Here is a 19567-nt window from a genome sequence, read left to right as displayed (position 1 = left end):
CTCCTGGGCATCAGATACTCAATATGCTGAGCATCTGCTCAAGGCTTCTCAGCAGGAACTGTAGGCTACTTGAAGGTGAAGAACATTCTTATTCATAATTAAATTTTCACTAACTTTTGTACTATCTTAATAAATGTTGGCATGTTCTTAAATATCCCGCTGATAAAGTGAAATTCACATGGTACACTTCAATGTTTGCTTTATTTATTAAAAAGAAAATTCAGCCAATTATTAATCCTAAATTTTTTAGCATCAAGCTAGGCTCAACATGAAAAATAGATTTTAACATTAACATTTTAATTTGCATACCTCACTGAAATACACACATGCATACACACAAATGTTTCTGCATGCCTAGAATCATATTCCAATGTAAAGCAAACCATGAAGCAGGCTTTTTATCACACAGTGTTTAAACGACCTTCTAAAATTAAGCAAGTAATTTTTTTTCAAAAAAATAAAGGATCTTACTAAGAATAAAAAGGAAAAATGGTACATAATCAAAATAATCCTTTTTTGTGTGTGTTGTGACTTCACCGTATACTTAAATTTAGGTTTTTGTATTTGCAAAGAAACAATTCGTCTTATTCTGAATTAGAATGATTCACTTTAGTTCTAAGATCCCACTGTAGAAAAGCACATGCAAATGCTACTTTTATAGGCGTTGCCAGTGCCAGGAGACCAGAAGAAAAATATTTAATGTTAACCTTAAGATCAAAATACATCTTTCTTATTGCACTATAGCTTTACTCTGAGAATTATTTGTAGAAAAAAAAGATTTATTTCAATATTTAAGCATTTAACTGGAGTCTGTTTAGGATTAATGATTTTGCCTTAGTAAGACATCATTTTCCAAAAGAGAAAAAAGAAATTGGTGAGATTTTCAGTGGGATGTGAAATATGATGCAGAATACTTTTATATAAACATCAGTTATCACTTTATGCATTTTATGCAAACAAATGCAGTGATTATTCAATTAATTTTACTACTGTAGATGTCACTAATTCAGAATTTGTGCTCATTTAGAATCAGCTGAGTAGAAATATATTTTATTACAATGTGAAAAGGTAGACCATACAAAAATTATAAAACACACAAAATTGCATGACATTACGTTTGACAACTTTGGGTAGCTAATATTTGTTCACAGTAAGATATAATAGGATACAGTTTAAAAAAAAAGTCAGCAATATTTCCAGACAGTATTGTTGATAAGGCATAACCTCCCAAGGGGAACTGTGTGGTTCCCAATTCTGTGTCCCCTGAGTTAAGCAAAGTCTTTTTACGTGATACATGAAAACACATTGTATGCATTATCAGATAAACTGAATTAATGTTAATATTAATAAGAGCTTGCATATGTAGAACATTTTAGTTTTTAAAAAACTGGTCTCACTTATAGTTTCAATATTTGACCAATGATCATAGAAATCCTGTGATAAAGCAGGTGTTATTATCTTTGTGGTTAGGGTAAGGTTATTGAAGCTCAAAGAGATTGTGATAATTGAGGATCACATATAAATAATTAACTGTAGATATAAGTGACTGACCTCTTATTTATCCATTGACATGTATTCACGTCAGAGCCTGCACCTCTGTACATAAATAAAACCACCGTGCTTATTTATACAGTCTTACTAAATACTGAACAATAATTTAAGTACTTTACAAGCACTATTCATTTAATTAATTTACAAGTGAAAACTTAAGCAAGAATGTAACTAGCCAAAGGTCACCAACATAGCACAGGTAGAGTCAGCAGAACTGATGTGTTGTTACACAATACTTCTCTCCTTCATTCCATAAGACATGAAATAAGAACCTTATTAAAACCATAACTTAAAATGGTTTTAGATTATGAAAATAATATGCAAATACAATATAAATTAAACCTGTACAAAACAATTATACATAATGAAAGAGAGGTTTGGGAAAATAAAGAAAAAAGCATTTATAAAGAAATAATTAAAAATATGAAGATAAATGAAAGTTAAAATACATGGAAGCAAATTTCCAAAGTATCATGAGAGAAATGAAATGCTCTGCATGATTGTCATAGTAAAGACACACATTTGAGCTACTTGGCAAATCAATTGCCATGTTCCTTTCTTTGAAAACAAAAACATCAGTTTCATAATTTTGTTTTAATTAAATAGCTTAGATAAAATGGGATGGATATTTGCTCTCACAGCATTTATGTGGGCCCATTTTCTGGTATTAATTTTCCTGACAGTCTTAAAAGAAGCTATGATATTTTTGAAAGGACTTGAGCTTTATAAACTTGAAGAAGACTTTGATATTCTTACAGAAGAGAATTTTCTCAACTTAGAAGCATTTGGAAAAGGAAGAAGTTGCAAAAAAAGAATAAAAACAAAGGACTTCACCAAATTCTACTAAGGTTTGAATTATGTCATGGCCAAGGACTCCCTATAATCATAGACACTTCACAGGACTTCAAGTCTAGTGGTTTTCAAACATTAGAACTGATTATTTGGGAAGTTTCTTCAAATCCTGATGGCTAGGACACATCCCATACCAATTAAGTCCAAATGATAGGAGGTGGTATGTAGGCATGAGTATTTTTTTTAATTTTCTAGAGGATTCCAAAATATAAGTAAGGATAGATAAATGTTCAAATATGTATATGCTTTCACATATATTATTATGTGTTAGAGTCACAGGAGCATAAACTTCCAAATTAATACAATTCATAGCAGAATTAACTTCTAGGGTTGATGTGGATATACAGCCTGGTACTTATGACCTCAGATCCTATATACTATTACTTTTAATAGCTCACCTGGGTGAGCTTTACATTGTCACTTTAAAAATAATAGCACACTCTATAAGCTTGAGGGGCATGAAAAATATGCAATAGAGTGCTGAGGAGAAAAAAAATCACTAATTATCCAACAGCATCCCCCACGGTTCTCATCACTTCCCCAGAAAACATGTGCACCCTCATACTTGGGCACTGAAAGAGGAGTAAAAGGTCCTCAGTAGTACTTTCTACCTCACTGGAATTAATCATGTAAGTAATAACAACTATTTTATAGATGTTGTGCTAGATCTTACATTAATTCTCTTAACTAGTCCGTAAGGGGAGAAATACTGGTATCCCCTGTGTAGATGAAACGAGTGAGCCTCCGAGAGACTGTTGGCAGAGGCAGAATTCTGCTCAGTATGGTTCCAAATATGGGGTCTAAACTATTGTACTAGGAAAATTATTCCTTGTTAAAAACCAATTTTCAAAAGTGCTGTTTCACCAAGTTCTACTTAGATTTGAGTTATCTTATGGCAGAAGACTCCCTGTGGTCATAAACACTTCACAGGACTTCTAGTCTAGTGGTTGTCAAACATTAGAACTGAATACTTGGGAAGTTTTTTCAAACCCTGATGCCTAGGGCATACCCCATTCCAATTAAGTCAAAATAACAGGAGGTGGTATGTAGGTGTGAGTATTTTCTTTTTTTTTCCCAGATGATTCCAAAATATAATCATGTTTCAAAAGCCAGTTTTCTAGAAGCCTTATCCTTCCTTCCATAATTGTTTTTATAGTCTTTTTATAGCACCAATGTGATTTTAGAGTCTTTACCCCATACAATTAACTGATAATAGCTTAGACAGTCAATAAATTTCTTATCTTAGGTTAATTCAAAATCTGGTACTGTTCTCATCCATCTTTTGTTGCTTACCCTATCTTATTTGGGATAATAAGTCAGTTTTATAGTACCTGAGTTTTCTCTTCTCTAAAATAATATTTTTATTTCTCTTAACTGTGTCTCTTATGACATGATTTTATGTTCCCACATTATCCCACTAATTTTCTTTTGAGTAAACTAGTTATTAGTATGATATATTAGAAATAATTTAGATTTTGGAGTCATAATCCCCTGAAATTCCATACCTACTGCTATCTAATCTTGTGAACTTGAATAATGCTGTTGAATTTTCTCAGTTTCCTCTCTTCCACAAGTAATACTATCTCATTTTTGATGACTGTAACTATTAAATGAGATAAACAGAATATGAGTAAGACTTTTGAAAGGTCTAAGCACTGAAAATTCTAGTGTTTCATTTTTGCTTACTCCACCTCTTACAAATATAATTCAAATCAAAATGATACTAAGCCAGACAATGACAGCCAAGAAATCTAATTAAGTTATAGTCTTTTTCTCCATTGATGATAATGATGATTTTTGAAGTTTTAAATAGCAAGAAGACAATATTTAAAATGTATATGGCCTTTTTTGTACCTTTATCTTGCCTATGCCCCCAAAATATGATTAATATGCTCCTGTGTGATATTAGAATAAATAGTTCTAATGTAAATGTGTACGGTAGACTTGAGAGCAGGATGGGTTAGTAAGACTTCATGAAAGTTGTTTATTTCAACTCTTACTTAAGCTTGTTTTCATAAGCTGTAAAATGAAGGTAATATTTGCCTCAGAGGATTATTGTGAAGATTAAAATAAATATTATAAAAATGTGATTTTATTGTCAATGATCAAAACTCACAGAGTATGGTGGTTAAGAACATGGATCTGATGTTGAACTATTTGGTTTCAAATCTCAACTTGTAGTTTGTGGCTCTGAGGAAACTTTGGCAAATTATTCAATATCTTTCTGTGTATTTCCTTACTGGAAGATAGGGATGCAAAAAACATATATATATGTATATATATATATATTAAGTGTGTTGTGAGTTTAAAATAATTCTCTTAATATAGTTAGTGAAAAATAATTATCTCAATGAACGGTAACACCTATCTTTATTATTACATTATAACAGTTTTTAGTGGACATGCAGACGTCTGGCACTTGGTAGGCATTCAAGATATGGCAGCATATATTGCTTTTTAGGGGAGGGTGCCCATAGTTGAACACATAACTAAAATATCAAATAGTACCTGTGGATTTTAAGTGCTTAAGAAGATAAGTTGAATGAATGAGTGAATGGATGTAAAAGTATGTAACTTCCCTCAACTAAAATTTACTTTTTTTCCATATTGGTATTATTTCATAGTGCTAATGAGTATAACATGAAACCATGTTTGTATTTCATTCTCACTCAAAATTTCAAACTAAATTCCAATTGAATTACAAAGTTTTAAAAAATTAGAAATCTCCTTACTCTCTTTTTATGAGTATCTAGCCACACTTGAAGTATTCTTACTATGCCTGAATAAGGACAATACTGTGGGGCAAAATTTTCAAAAACATTTCTAAACTCACTGAAAATTATAGAAGAGTATGATAATTAAATTTTAATCTTTATGATTTAAGCTTGAGGCTCTTATCACATGAAAAAAAATTTCACTTAATTGCTCAACTTAACTCAGTTCACCATAGTCCAAATCCCTTTACCATCAAACTCACTCTACTATTAACTCATGAACTTTCCCCAACTCATTTGATTATTCTGGGTCTTATGTCATTATCTGAAAAATGGGGGTAATTTTATCTAGCTCATGGGGATTTTTTAAGAAGCAAATGAAGTTGCAAATGTGAAAATGTCCTGAAATATACATGCATACATGATAAACTATGTGAGAATTACTGCATGTCTAAGCATATCCTAGACAAAAGCTAGTTAAAGTGGCTTTGTCCAATGTTTAAAGAATAGCCTCAATAAACTTGATTGAACATTATGATAGTTACTGTTTTAGAATGCTTATTTGCTTCAAATATAACTAATATGAGAAGAAAAGTATCTGCATTTCCTCCTTGTTATGGGTCAGAAGAGGTTAATTTTAATTATGACACTCTGCCCTTAAGTTTTTATAGCCTACTGCCAATTTTAAAAATTCAAGTATATTCATTTTGCTTCATCTGCCTACAGTACAATCTCAAACTATTAATTTTCCTAAATATATATATCACTTGAAAGTTATATTATAAAATGAGCACACAGACTGCAAATTCAGAGGACACTGAATTCTGTAAAATAACTGACCCACATTTTTATAGCTATTACCCTAATGCACATCTCTGGCAGAGTCTTTTAGCTATCTAAGTCTAAATTTGCTTCTACTTTTCTTCTTTATAAGCCAAGATGACATTTGATATATATTGGAACAGAGTTAAATATTATGCATTAGAAGATTTGAAAGCTCATATCCATAAAAAGAAAGTAGAAGATCTAGGGTAGTTTAGTCTGAAAAGCAAAGTCTGATAGAAAAATAATGATGATAATCATTAAAATTGTAAAACCTTTCTAAAATAAATACTGGAAGAATTCTCCCAGTTCAATTATTGGAAAATTCTAGAAATGAAAACTCCCCACCTTTTTTTTTAAACTTTACCTTAGTATGTATAAAATTGGAGCATGGTGGTATATATTTTAAAATCTATATTGTTAAAATAAAATGACAACTTGATATCCCTTTTAATGTCATCCATTTCACAGGGATGTTGCTTATTTCCAATGAAGAATACATAGACGTGTGTGTATGTGTGTGTGTGTGTGTGTGTGTGTGTGTGTGTGTGTATGTGTGTGTATTAGCATGGACAAATGAGGAAAAGAGTGAAATAATTACACTACCATGTACCATAACCATAAATATGCTCCCTGCTGCATTAACAAACTGCCAGGATGAAAAACTAATGATGGGTTAGCTAGAGTGTCTGGTAATTTTCCTAAAGCACATTTATATTGCATTTATAGAACGTCTTTCTCAGGAGAGCACAAATTATTTTTTATTACCCAAGAACTGTAAAAAAAAAGTGCTGCTCTTTCTTTTCATTTTGAGAATTTAAATGCCTCCTGCAGTTTTATCATTTTAAAACATAATGAGTAAAGAATAGTTGCTTGCACAATAAATACATCATTGTAGTTAACATTGGATATAAAGTTATGCAATCCTGAATTTTTTCCCCATGAAACACTCTTAGTAAAATTGTGAGACCTATATCTTATTAACAGGATGATTATTAAAATTATATCATTGTTTGTTAAGGAGAATATTGAAAAGATTGTTCACTAGTTTAGCTACTATCCACATGATTGTGGCTATGGAAAGTAAAGTCTGATTATGACTAAGAGGGCAACTTCCTGATTCATAAAGAATTTCCCTGAAATTTTATAGATGATAGCATCAATATGAAAGTAAGCATACCTAATCTGTACATTTCTAATATTTCTTTACTACATGTGTTTATTTTTCTGAGGTTTGGTTACAATGACATCTTATGATTAGCTTTAGTTGTGTTTGAATTGTTTTTCTTGTTATTGATATGAATAGTCATAAGAAAGAAATATCAGAAGTAATTTAATGACATTTCCTTCAAAATTGTATTTGAATTTTCAATAGCCACTGATTTAAATTTTTAGTTCCTGAGAGAAATGACAAACTAATTTCACTTACTAATACTAAACTTGGATATTGGTCTTTAATGTCATTCTTTGAAATTGTTATTAGTTTAGAACTACTCTGTAAAAATGAATCATAAGCTATTGAATATATTATTGAATATTTTACTTAAAAACTGATTTGAAAATTAAAATTAACATTAAATTAACTGTGACTTATACAACCATAAAATATACTAATATGTACAAAAGCCCTACCATCACAAGGGTTGAGGTACTATGCATTACAGGAAATTTCCAGGTAACTTAATATTATCATACAAGTATTGGAAAATCAATTTTGATCAAATATATTCCCACATTAACTTATACTGATGTTTAAAAATGAGGGAACTAAGATTTGGAGACTGAGGCAGGAGGATTACAAATTCAAAGTGGCCTCAGAAATTTAGTAAGGTCCTAAGCAACTTACTGAGATCCTGACTCCAAATAAAAGCTAAAAAGGGCTGGGGACCTGGCTCAGTGGTTAAGCACTCCTAGATTCAGTCATGGTACCACAGGGGAAAAAAAAGGAACCAAATCATTGAGCAAAGTTAACCCTTGTTTGATCATTCCAGAGCATTGGGGTTCTCCACTTAATCTACTTACTAGGTTGATTGAATGCCATGATTCCTCTGTAAGGTCACCACACTGAAGCAATAAGCCCACCTCTCCCTGTTGGTTTGCTTATGTCTGTCTCTTGAGATCTTTTCCAATATGTGTTTATTCTAGTTTTAATTGTAATTTTAAATATTATTGTTATTAGGTAAAATAGCTCAATATTAGATATACATGAAATAAGCAAGTAAAAAGAAAAAACAAAGTCAAGTCAAATGTTTTATAAAGTATTTAAAACATGGAAAAATCAGGGTAAAATAATTAAATGCATAAAAAGAATCAATATCCACATTGCTTTTCAAGGAAATTAAAGCTCTAGGACCTCTTTAACTTAAACTGGAATTTGAGGGAGATAAATTAGTCTATCACTATGCAAGAAAGAGGAAGGAGTCATGAAGAAAGCCCTCACTCAGAAAAGCTCTCAGTCCCATGTTAGAATATAGATGAAGGAAAGTACTTCTATGTATTTTAAATTAAAATGTTTTAACATATGGAAATGCAGGTTTATGATGCCTGATTTTATAGTCTTTCTCTAGTGGCCGGCTGGTTCTCATCTTGTCAAATGAGAGGGCACTGATTTGATGTATTTTATGTAATGTTATAACCAGAAGAAAGTTTATTCTTTGGCCATGAAATAGTGCAATGATGCGACTTTTTTTTCATACTACTACTTATGGACCATTTCCCACATTTCTCTCAAGCTTCTGAATATTTTGGATACCAGAGTCTTGATAATCGGAGTATTACTGTATCCTCAATTTATGAAATTAATCAGATAGAGTCAAATTTAGCCTCTCAAAACAAACTTGGCAGAATGATCTCCCTCCTCTCTATCTGCAACAATCTATAGATTTCCCCATTTCCTATTTTATTTAACAATCAGTGTGAATGTTATTTAGAAAGTGATAGATAAATTTAAAGAGCAGATAAAGGTAAGCTTACATAAAAAGCTGAGAGTCAAGCAAAGTTTTTGGAATTCTACCATTCCTGGTGAGTCACTAAAGGTTTTTGGATGCATTTGTATTTGTCAGGTGTGTTTTTAGAAGGACAAATATATATATATATATATATATAAAATATGTGTGTGAATCTTGTTGTATGTATGTATATATACACATACATACATAAACACACACATATGTGCGTGTATTTAATTTTGCAGAAAAAATAAGTTTCAAGTGTATGTTTATTTCTACAAAAAACATAAAACCTCAATAGATTGTCCTCAGCATTAACTTATTTTCCCTCCTAGTGTAGTGTGAAGAACACTGACATTTAATGGACTTTAATTTCTATTGATACTAAATGAACTCAGAACTAGAGAAGAGAAATCTAAAATAATTAGAGGGATGCATGTCAAGTCTTTCAGGCCCTCATATTGTTGCAAATGTCAACCTTCTCCTTGACAAGTGTCTGTTGGGAAATGGTTCGCTCTATTTCAAAGGGATATAATAAAAGAAAAGGGCTTAGGGCAATATTTAAGCAATGAAAGAAACACAGGACATTTATGACTAGCTAGTAGAAACTGATTGCCTTTGGCTGTGCCTTGGGAAATACCCAGGAAATACAGTAAGTTGTGATTACTATTAAAAGTTAAAATGATCTAAAGTATGAGGAGGAATTTATATTTTCCTTATGGGTGATACTGCATTTCAATTCTCAGTGTACCTTCAGAGTTCCTTTCCTCTTTCCAGGGTTCCTTACTGAGGAAGTAGTTGAAGATGTGTTTTTTAAAATTGCAGAAGAATCATCATTTTGAAGAGGCTATTTTAGAAAAGAAAAAAGAATTTAAAACTAAGTTCATGTAAGAAAATTTATATATTTTACATAGCTCAATTATATGGATCTCATAAAACTATTACTGTTCAAAATTAATGATATGAAAATTTGTAGGAGAATGTTAAAATATTTGTAGTGAATTTTTATTTTCTATGTGTGTGCTTATGCTAAATACCATTAGAGGCAGATAAAAAAGGGTATGCTTTCAATTTTACTCATTTCATTGTGGGTTTTTTTCTTAATAGAAATAGAAGTAGTTAGACATAACAGCATTATTGGGGGGCTGAAAAGATGTGATTCATCGTTATTCTTACAAGTTTTTGTTTCTGCGTTTCTATGAGACTGTTGAAAAAATAAAGAAATGTATCCATGTTATATATTTTTTTCTTTATTCATCTCATTTTTCTCCCTTGCTGGTAATTAAGAGATCTAATACCAAATCCTACTCACTATATCATCTCAAGTATTAATACAGTACCTTTAAACATGGTGAAGGAATTATTGTTGAAATGAGCTCTGAAATGCTAACAGTAGAAATTCAGCCTGATTAACACTATTTTTGGTCTTATAAAGATAATGTTTTGAGTACAAAACATGCAGTCTATTTAAAGCATTTTGCCTTGCAAGTTCTGTACACTGCCTGGTCTGATTAGTGAGCAAGTGACTTTATCAATTTATGTCAACCAAGGTGGCAAATGAAAGCCATGCCTTAGGCAGGTCTATGTCTCAACAGGGATTTCAAGAGAAATAATATTTTTATGTGTTTTATTTTAAGGGTTAAAATAAATATCAGAACAATAATATAAATAAGCACAAAATTAGTAGTCATTTCTTATGTAACCCAGGTAACTAAAATACCCACACTCAAGTATTTTGCAATTGCAAGGAATTGGCAATTATTTTACAAATTACGTATTTCCTGAATTATTAACCTATGTATCTTAATTAGCTTTGAAGAGACTTCAATCTTGAAACATTATTCTTATAAGTTTGAATATAAATTGTACCAAAGAGCATGAAAGAACATAAGAATGTCAATATATTTATCATAAATGTCTTGTCATTATTTAAAGTCATATCATTCTACAACATCTAAAATAGTGATATTAACTATATTAACTAAATCCTACTATGCATGTGTGAGTGCGCGCACATGTGCGCGCACAGGCACACACACACACACACACACACACACACACATAACACACATCATGAAGGTACCAAGGCCAAGTTTTCCTTTTATTCATGAGTAATCGTTTCAGAAGTCAATTACTCTTCTCAATGCTTAAACAATCTTAAACAACTATATTTTTGAACTAATAAATGCTTTTTAAACTACTTCACTGTCAAGAGAATTTTAGCTTTATGAGGGTTTAATGTAATGTAATTAAAACTCTAATTTTCTAATACTTTCAGGCTCCTCTTTGGTTATAATTATGTAATTTTTAATAAAAGATAGCCCTTTAATCTCTTATCTACAAGTCTGAGATTCAAAAGAAAAAATAAACAAAATCCCTTGAAAACTTGAAGTTCTTTTATGAACTATTTGGTGGCCAAATCTGACTTGATCTGAATTGACAAGAAGTTGTTTACAGTTTTTTAATCATAATGGGGTTATATTTTTGCTCTAGAAATGTTAATGTCTGATTATTTCCACTCCACATTTAGCTAGGGGTATTATTTTATAAATTCTACATACTTCTGAATTCTGAAAAACACTTGGCCCAAAGGCTTTTGGATATTTGGATTTAGAAATTTTCTTATATTAATATTTATATTCCATGTAAAGTATTGTTTGCTTGTATGTGTGCCTCAAGACAGTGAATGGGTGCTCATTTAAAAATCATGGTTGAGATTTTATTTTAATGTTTTTCCCAGGTAAAAAATGGTATTGACTCTTATCCCTACCAGACTGTACATTCTTCTTTTCTATATTTATATTCTGAGCTATGCCTAAAACCTATTTTTATGAAATGCTTCCAGAGGATTAAGAAGGTATTAAGGAATTTTGTCAAATTTGTGTGTGTGTGTGTGTGTGTGTGTGTGTGTGTGTGTGTGTGTGAGAGAGAGAGAGAGAGAGAGAGAGAGAGAGAGAGAGAGAGAGAGAGAGAGAGAGAGAGAAAGAGAGATAAGGTGATTATTGCCTTCTTTCTTGGATCTCTGGTTTTCATATTTGTTTTGCTCCAGAATCTTGGGTTAATTTCTGGTATTGTTTACAACTAAGATAGTTTAAAAACAAAAATACCACATGCACATAATTCCAAGAATAGCTTCTCATTTTGTGGTTCTGTCCTGGTATTCAGGTGATCTAAAGGCTTAGCATCTGGTAGGTAAGCTCCAGGACCTTAGGAGCCCAAGGAACTCAGCTCTATGCCTGTCGATGCCATGTCCTGGTTTTGTACCCACGGAAATATATTTTGATTCTTCATCTTTCCCGTTTGTGAGAATTGGAATGACATTATATCATATGGAAATAATGGCATATGTTAATACAGTAATACATAAGCAATAAGCTCCCAAAATATTGTAAAGCACTGTGAAGTTATTATTTAAATAAGGATAATGATACCAATGAACTATACTATTCTTGTTAAAAATATATATGTAAAGGAAAACAACTCTATTGGTAGAGTACTCCTCTGCTGAATTTATTAAGCCCCTGCAATTGAACACTGTCTTGTTCTTTACCATGGTTGGATGATGTAGTTCTATGCCTTAATTTGGATTCATTAATACAATAAATATTACTAAATTTTGTTTCAATTGACACTTTCAAATTATAGATGGGTTTTTAAAAATCAACTGTTCAGAAATAAAATAATTTAGGGAAAAAAAACCCATGAATAACCTGGAGAAAGTAGGCTTAGTCATCACATCTCCTTTAAGTATCTTCTTAATTTGTTATGTTAAGCAGTTTCTCAAGCACAATTATTTTTCTAGCAATTATTAATCTCTTTTTGGTAATGTCTCCTTTAGGTAAATCCACAAGAGCTCAATAGAAATCTGACAAAGAAAAACTTGGCTTTAAATTTTTATATAACGTCTCCAATCAATTTAATGCATTTCACTTGGAAAAAAGTCATATTTTCTCCCCTTTATTCTTAACTGATGTAAATGTATTAGTTTATAAAGTCTGTATCTAATAAGTGAACATTTTGGAAATGGAAATTTCAGTTTCTATGGTGCTATGTGGATGACATTTTTAATCGCAAAACATTCCACTTATATAAACATAAAATTAATTAAATCATTCTAAAAATATAATGAAAAACACAAATACAAAGCTACTACCTTCACAGGGCACAGTCAAAAAGAATCTTAATTAATGCAGAAATAGGTAACTGGAAGGGAGAATTGTGATATGGGGAGAAATCTGGAGGACCTAGATCATGTGACATCTGTTTTTATAGTTTAGGAAAAAGTATCATGCATAAAATTGTTTAGAGACCTTATATAAAAATGTAAAGCCAAGTTTTTCTTTGTGGTATTTCTATTGAGCTCTTGTGGGTTTACCTAACTGTGAATTATCCTAAACTTGAAGTTTAGAAATTAGGAGACTGACTAGCTTCTCTCAGGGCTTTATAAAGATATTACATTCCCATGTTTTACATTTTACTATAGTAGCAAGTTTGTTTCTGGTTTATTTCAGCAATGAACTTGTTAATCTTTCTCTAGTAAAATCTCTAATAAATATGAGCCCTAACAGACTTCAGGCCTTGGAAATGATTTTTAGTAACTATCAGTGTATTCAAAATTCCATCTTGAATTGTTCAATATTGTTGCAGGTGAGTGACTGACGGGTATGGTACTAATAAATATTCTAATTCTACCCAGTGCTTCTGTAGCAAGTTTTTGGAATACTATGATTTCTTCCAAGTGGAGGTGGCAAATCTTTGGTCGAATTTCCTCACAAAATTTCTATGTAAAGTAAAATTTATTTAAGCTTTTCCCAGGCAAATCCCAATTGAATATAGTCAAAAGGACATGCCTCTCCCCAAACCCATCAGAGATACAAACATACTCTTGGACAAAGGAAAATTAAATAAGACATTTACATGTCCTGTTTCCTTTTTACTATCCTTTATCAGAAGCAAAATTCATTAAATTCCAGCAAGAGGGATCATGTGACAGAACTACTTAATTAGTCTGAAATACTTGTATTATTGTCTAACTGATTCTAAACTGAGTCTAACGTTACTTGACCAATCTTAAAAGACCTTTTCACCAGCAAAATGGGAATAAATAAGTAAAAGTAAAAAATGGTAACTACCTCAGAGACTGTTGTGGGAACTTGTGGAGATAATGTTTTTCTTGTGCAGAGCATAGGGACTCTACAGAGAACATATTTAGTAAATACTACTCTTTGTCGAAAAGTATTTCTTTTGTGAATTATATTTTCAACGAACTATTGATTTTTACAGAGATTCTTATTTACTTACTATGTGGAAAACACCTCTTAGAGTTACAGTAATAACATAATTTTGTGTCATAGATCAGTGGTAGCAATAAAAACATACAACTTAATTTGCAATGTGTGTTTGTAAAGAACATTGTTAACAAGAGGGATAATGCATATACTCATTGTGTGGTCATTCTAACTTTGGTATCATACACAATTAATGTTTTCATTTGATAACTTTTCCTGTTAAATTATACTGCTTCTCTATGATCAATTTTTGTTGGTATAAAGATTAGGACAATTTTATTGAAGCCTATTTTTTTTCCTTTGTATAACATTTGAGATAGAAAAAGAAAAGAGCAATAACCATGCACAGCTCAGTATAAAGGGCTTTGAAAAAAAATGTTTGTATCAGCTAAGGATTTGGTGCAAGGGAACCTACTTTGTAAGGAGGCCACATCATAAATATCACGTGTGTTATACTTTTCACAAACTTCTTTCCTATCAAAGTTAAATGATTCTATCTTTTGTCACATTTTTTTTTTATTTTACTTCCTTATTTTGGTGTATTCTTTTTACTTCATTTCTTACCAGTACTACCTTAATATATATTTGTCTGTCAAATATAATAACTCATGACCTTATTTCATTAAAGTAGCCCCCAAAACTTCATTGATTTCTTTTTATTCATTTTTATTAAATTTTTCACCACTTCCTATTGTTACAAATGCTGACATCATTTGCTGCAAAAAAAAAATGTGTTTTATTTACAGGGCACAGCTTATGGAAGTGCTCCTGTATCTTCTCGCAGGCAGTTATGTGAGTCTCTTAAATTCAGCTCTGTGTTGTAAACATGACTCTGTGTCCCTGTGCTGTAGCATGGCATGCTGATGGAGATCAAATGCCTGAAGGTCAATATGCAATCCCCAGTGTTGTATATTACCTATACTGTGTTTGTAGTAAATGGTTCCCTTTGCCTCTTCCTTATCTGTTTGTCACTTTCCAGCCATTTAAGAAAACTGCATTGCAATATGGCCAACTGCGTTAAGACTTTAGCAATGGCTCAAAGTCTGGGACAAAGAAAGAAGTGGCTCTAATCTAATTTTATTTTATTTTATTTAGAAACAATAATAGCACTTTCTCTGTCAAAATCTAAATCTTAACCTTTCTTAAATCCCAACTTCTTTTACTTATTGGTTCAAATAATTCTCACATCATACAAAGTTGTGGTTTTGCCATAGTTAATGGAAGCTTTCCAAGTAAATTCATTTTTTTTAGAAATCTTACTTCTAGTGAATTTAAAGCAAACTTGCCTTTCTAACCATGTTGTTTTATTTCTAAATCACATATTTCAAATTAATCTAAATTTTTTTTAGATAGAAATCCCAGATTTTACAATCTTGCTAGCTATGTTATAAGTATATGCACCTTGGCAGAGTCAGATACCTGTTCTTCATTTCGGGAGATTTCTTTGATAGCTTGTCTGCTTTAGCATGAACTTTTTATTAATGAGAGATGTATATGTAAGTTTAATATGTAGAATCTTCAAAGTGCTGTCAGACTTTGAGAAAGCTATTTTCATTGTGCATTCCATCCGTGTCTTTTCTTCTTGCCCACGCTGGTATTCATCAGTTAATTATGGCTATTTACCTCCATTATTGACTGCTACAACAATGCACCCACATGATTCTAATTGTTGTGTCTAGCAATAAATGCCAAATAGATTCATCTTACTAATATGTTAAAGGTGATCAAAGGTAAAGTCCTGTTTGCATAATGTTTTTCTTTGATATTGACAGAAGAAACATATGATTTGATGACATTCACTGAGGAAGATTTGTGAATCAATAAAAAACAATGCAGCACTTAGTACCATTATAAAGCCACCCATACAGCAAACAAAAATTATGAGCTTCACTAATTCCTTTCTTGTGAAAGAAATTTGGAGGTTTAGATTCTTATGAATAAAGTTGTAGCAGAAAGAACTGCTGACATAAAAAGATGTGATTTTATATATATATATATATATACATATATATATATATATATATGTATATATATATATATATATATATATATATATATATATATTTAAAATACCTACAGTTAAATCATCATGGGTATGGGTACAACTGAGTCTAAATTTAATGTTATTTTCTTTTTATCGAACTATCAATTGCCTAAATTTCTAATGTACACTGGAAATAAAGGTTTCTTTCATTTAGGTATTTAATGCTGTATTAATTGATTAAAATTAAAAACTGGAGCCAAAGCTTCAATGAGAAATATTTTGCTTGTATATTTTTCTCTTTTTAAGAGAAACAAATTATGACTGTGTATGCAAGTTATATTGCACTGAAGATTAGAGAAATGTTCTTATGAAAATAGAGAGCATATGATTACTAGAAACTTAGGGAATGTGAATATGTGCCGTAAAACAACAAATAGAAAGACAAAGAATATGGAAGTATTAATTTGAATTACTTAATTCCTTACTTTACAAACTCAAAGTACATGTTACCCTACTAAACACATGTCTAAGAAACAGCTTACAAGACTCACAAATTCAGCATGCTAATTATCATCTTGCCTTTGGTCAAGGCATTTTAAGGTCTCTAAATTACTCATTAGTGGAGTCTTCATAAATATATATCATTGTGGCACTTATCAAAGATATCACATAGAAGGATATCCACACATAAATGTCAGAATATTGATATTTAACATCTCCTTTCTCACTCTGGTATCAGTGCCTATCTACACATCTTAGAGTTGATTTCTGATTCTAGTTTTATACATTTTTAACTATATCTAAAACTCTGATAATGCTTTCTTGAAGGTACAACTAACAATGTATTATTCCTTTTTTTATACTGAGGACTTCCTTGTTTTATGGCTGTTCCTTCAACTCAAAAATATACCCAGTTAAATACTTTTTTAAACAAAATCCTGAAACAGAATCTAGTACAGGGAGGGATTGCTTACATGATGAGGTAATTAGGGAGGCTGTAAATCTTCAATGAGAGAATTCACATCTCCATCTTGGGAAACAGCATGTAGCTTTTAATTAAGATGCTCACTCAAATATGCCTTTAGTTGTTAGTAAGAATCAAAGTTAAATTGGAATAATATGATCTTGGTTAATATTTTTCACTTTTGGAGAAAATGCTTGAAGAATGCTTGGAGTAGGAGTCTTAAAAGTTATTTGAATGTTAATACTACATTTTAAATTTAAATGTGAGAAGTATACATCATTTTCTCAAATAAGACTGACTTCTCAAATTTCTATTGGTTAATGTTAAAATCATTTTCAGTAAGTGAAGATCTACCATATGTTAGTACAACTGAGTCTATATTTGATATGAATTGAGATCTACAACATTTGAATGAAATTTTTCACAGACTTGACCCATAAAATATTGTCCCAACAATTCAAATTACTGTAACTGATTTTAACTTGGTTATTGTTTTTTTCATTTTGTGGCTATAATTAGCATTTTAAGAGTTCCAAATTACAGAAACATATTTTTAACAAACACACGCATTATCACTTTCAGATAAAGAGTTAAGATCTAATAAATTAATTCTAAAATTTAATGAACAATGAATATATTTTCATTGAAAAAAGTGAATGTAAAGTTTCATAATATAGACAATATTTAAGATTCAGTTAAAATAATTATATGTAGGAATCTTGCTTTCATATTTCATATATCATTCATATTTCCCACTTATGAATGAAAGTTTCACCAAATATTTATAAGCAGTGTATTCAAAGGTAGTTATCTAATTTAGCGGAATCATTCTTCTAATGGTTGCATGTCATCAATAGAGCTGAGCTGACTATACATGAAAAAAATGTTGCATTCTTATTCAGAATCTGCAGCTACATCTATAATAGAAATGGGACTGAAAGAATGTATCTAAGAGTGTGCCTGAAACTTTTTATGGTTTATTAAATAAATCTTTGAAGAATTATCCTAAATATAAAGTAAAATTCTTTGTTACATGTGACTGAAAAATTACATGATTATGTAAGATTTGACTTCAATATATCCTTGAAGACATGAAGATATATCATGAAATAGTGATCAGTTTTGAAAAAGTTGATAAATGCTTTTTGGCATTAATTTTCTACAATATGTTTCCCTCTTAATTGCTTTTACTTATTCTCTCAAATTTTCAAAAAATTCCCTTTCTTTCTATAGCTGAATAACAATTTTTGAATCCCAAATTGATGAAAAAAATAATAAAAATGTAAGAATAAAGGCATGATAGTATTTATTTAAAATAATATCAATCTCAACATCAAAAAGGATGATTCAAAGATGCTCAGGTGCTTTTTGTAAGAACAGATGTTGCAAAATGGTTTTTCCATTGTACCTTCTGATTTACTCCCTTTGCTTCTTGACTTATCAGTTTATCTCCTGTCATTTCCATTTTTTTTTGTCTCTCTAATGTCCCACACAGTGTCTTTGCATTATTTATCATCCTATTTTGTTGTCACTTTCATTTTACTTCTTTTCCCCATTTCTTGTCATGATTTCACACAGCAAAGAGAACAAGTTTCAATAGTAGTGAGAGTCAACAGAACTTTTTCTGTAACCATCTTTAAAATACACTTTTGTAATGCCTGTCTGCTGAGGTTGCTTCAAACATCACATGAGTAAACAAATGCTTATTTGGCTGTTCTTGGAGAGCAAAGGTAAGGGCATTGTGCTTATAAATTCACATGTAAATGCACATATGTATCTGGGATTAAGGAAGTTTCAGTCTTCAGAAGAGATTTTAGTCAGAAGCAGAATAGCAAAGAAAAGCTTTAATTTGCCTGATGAAAATGAGTATATTTCCAGTAGAAGCCAAACTAATGCAATAGATAATTAGAAAGAAGAAATGGCACAAAAAAATTGAATCTATGTTATAATCCCTTGGAAGCCAAATACTGAATATTGCTTTCTTTTGAGACCAAAGTAATAATTTTGCATGTAATTGAACTTACAATTTTGAGGTACTAAAAATTATTAGAAGCTATGCTCAGTTCCCATAAAAAGAAAAATTAATTGGCATTTCCTTTTACATATAGACAATAGTAATTATTATTCTAGGCTTTTGAGTTTATTTGAAATAATGTGTGTGTGTGTGTGTGTGTGTGTGTGTGTGTGTGTGTGTGTGTGTGCATTTTCCTCCCTGATTTCAGTGGATAATATAAGGCTGGAGAGAGCTTTGTTCTCATTCTTACTTAACAATTAAAAAATGTGGAGAAAATATAAATTCACAAATTTTCTTGAACCCACAAAGCCAAAATTACAGATCAACCAACTACCCTGGGTATAAGTGAAGACACACACTGGTAAGGGAAGACCAGATGTACTAGACACACCTAGGTGATAATACGAATTCTGCAAAAATGATTAACACG

This window comes from Ictidomys tridecemlineatus, chromosome 9, assembly GCF_052094955.1.
Source record: "Ictidomys tridecemlineatus isolate mIctTri1 chromosome 9, mIctTri1.hap1, whole genome shotgun sequence".
NCBI classification, from domain to species: Eukaryota; Metazoa; Chordata; class Mammalia; order Rodentia; family Sciuridae; genus Ictidomys; species Ictidomys tridecemlineatus.
This window is presented reverse-complemented; position numbering follows the sequence as displayed.